Source organism: Pundamilia nyererei, unplaced genomic scaffold (genome assembly GCF_000239375.1).
Source record: "Pundamilia nyererei isolate P.nyererei 1_Seehausen unplaced genomic scaffold, PunNye1.0 scaffold00238, whole genome shotgun sequence".
NCBI lineage: Eukaryota > Metazoa > Chordata > Actinopteri > Cichliformes > Cichlidae > Pundamilia > Pundamilia nyererei.
This window is the reverse complement of record NW_005187639.1, coordinates 842,647-845,216: the sequence shown is the minus strand read 5'-3', so window position 1 is coordinate 845,216 and position 2,570 is coordinate 842,647. Positions and strand designations below refer to the sequence as shown.

Here is a 2,570-nt window from a genome sequence, read left to right as displayed (position 1 = left end):
TGATACAAAAAGTGAGAAGTGGGGGGAAATTACTAAAGCAGTGGCCTATCATATTGCTAAAGACATGGTCCCCATCTCAACTGTGGAACAAGAGGGCTTTATACAGCTGCTAAAAACTCTTGACCAAAGATACCAGTTACCTAGCCGGAAATACTTCACCAGAGAAGCACTGCCAAAAATGTATACTGATGTTAGACAGAGTCTCGCTGCCCAGCTCACCAAAGTGTCTCACTTCGCACTGACAACCGACATGTGGTCCAGCAGGACGTGCGAGCCATATATGAGTGTGACTATACATTTCATGGAAGACTGGGAACTGAAAACGGCCTGTCTCCAGACCAGCTACTTTCCTCAAGACCACACCGGAGAGCATATAGCTGAAGCCCTGCAGGATGTGCTCAAAACCTGGAAGCTCAACCCGACGGGACTGGTTGCTATAACAACTGACAACGGGGCTAATATTGTCAAGGCGGTTCAACTGAACAAGTGGTCGAGGATCCAGTGTTTTGGTCACAGGCTTCATCTGGCCATTGGTAAGTGCAATACTGAATTTTTTGATTTGGAAAAAAAAAACGCTAATAAATGAAAAGTGTATAGAGTCTCTTGTAGAGCTAAACATGCCTATGGACCACAAGACAAATATTTTTATAAGTCATAGCCAGCATATACATCTATCACTTAGAAATCGAAAGTTAGTTGAATAAATAAATAAACTATCCCTATTAAATCCAATAAACGTATTGGGGTGTATTTGTCTTTGTATTAGATTGAGTTGTGACACTAAATGAGGACCACAGCTGAGACAAGACAGGGATACATTTGTAAATACATAGTGAGATTAAAAGGTGTAAAAAAAACAAACAAAAAAACATGTTCTAATCATTTGGTGATCTGGTGATTTTACCAAGATATGCTAACTACAACCATTTCTAGGTTATACAATACACGACACATTTTGCAAATATTGTTGAGTCTTATGCATCACATTCTATACAACTGAGATGGATGTTAATTTGCCTTTGAGTGATTTGCCTCTTAACATAACAATTAAAGTGATTTTAAAAGTTTGTATTTTGTGTGTCACAGGACATGCTATGGATGATGCCCGCATTACCCGGTTATTTCTCTGTGTAAGAAAGTCGTCAGCAGCTTCTCCTACAGCTGGAGGAAGAGAAGAGAGCTGGCTGAAGTGCAAATACAGCTGGGTCTTCCAAGTCACCAGCTACTCACAGAGGCAGCAGCTCGCTGGGGATCAAGGCTTCTCGTGATAGAGAGAGTTCTGGAGCAGGAAAGAGCACTTTCTAAAGTTCTCTGTCGACATGAAAACCAGACCTCTAGTCCCTACTTGGCAGGACATAGAGGTCCTGGAAGCAGTTCAGAAAGCTCTCAAACCCTTCAGGACTTCACTGATGCACTTTCAGGAGAAAAGTATGTGACCCTGTCCTGTGTCAGACCTGTGCTACACCTGTTTAACACTAGTCTCCTGGCACCTGGAGAGGAGGATAGTGAGCTGTGTAAATCCATCAAGACCCGCATTGTGGATTACCTCAACAATAAATATGCAGATCCATCCACCAGTGACCTGTTGGACATGGCTTCTTTTGTGGATCCACGGTTCAGGGCGAAATACATCCCTAGTGAGAAGATTAATGCACTAAAAGATAAACTCGTCTTGGAGGCAGAGTCTCTGCTCAGCTATCAGGGTACGTGTTTGTCTGAGCTGCCTGATCCAGCCGTGCCTGAGTCTGCAGACCAAGAAGAAGCAGCAGTAGGACACACAGCTAAAAAAAAGAGATCACTGGCAAGCTTCTCCCAGCACAGCACAGCCACCAACACTGGTTTCACAAAGAGGGAGGCAATCGAAAATGAATTTTCTAGCTACCTGTTGTCAGTTTGTGTAGAGAGTGATGCTGACCCTCTCAAATGGTGGAAGGAACATGAAGTTGCCTTTCCAGCACTGAGCCTCCTGGCCAAGAAATATCTTTGTGCGCCAGCTACCAGCTCCCTTTCTGAAAGGATTTTTAGTTGCAGTGGAAACATTGTAACCTGCCACAGGGCATCGTTGAAGCCTGATAATGTTGACAGATTAGTTTTCCTGGCACAAAATCTGTAAGCTGTACAGTTGTTGGCCTTGCCAATTGTTTGTGTTCTTTCTATATTGTTATTGTCATTGGAGATTTGCACAAAGACCCACTGACCAAAGAATGTTATTTTGTTAATTTCATTCAATCTGTTTACATGTTTGGTTTTTTGCAAAGTACCAGATGATTGTTCAGCAATACACACAAAGAAGCACTTTAGAAAACTTTAATTCAGTGTAAGCACTTTTTAAAGAGCAAGATGCCTTTGTTATTTTAGATCTGCATCTTTTTAGTTTACATTTTACATTTAGTTTACAATTTTTAGCTTTTTGTTATGTATGAAAAGAAAAAAAATGGAGCATTATTATTTAATAAATGCTGACAATTTATTTTTGACAATTTTTTCATGTACATCTACAGTTGTATCTTAATAAAAGTTACATGTGTGACATCTGGGACAAGTACCTTTGACCAAGAACTCTCTTTTTG

At 41.0% G+C, this 2,570-nt stretch overlaps 1 protein-coding gene across 1 annotated transcript in view; it reads left to right on the top strand.

The window, feature by feature from the left end:
* LOC102193617 (disabled homolog 2-interacting protein-like) overlaps positions 1-2,570 on the top strand; it is a 53,183-nt gene that overhangs the window by 7,377 nt on the left and 43,236 nt on the right. The gene's annotated exons all lie outside the window — the stretch shown is intronic.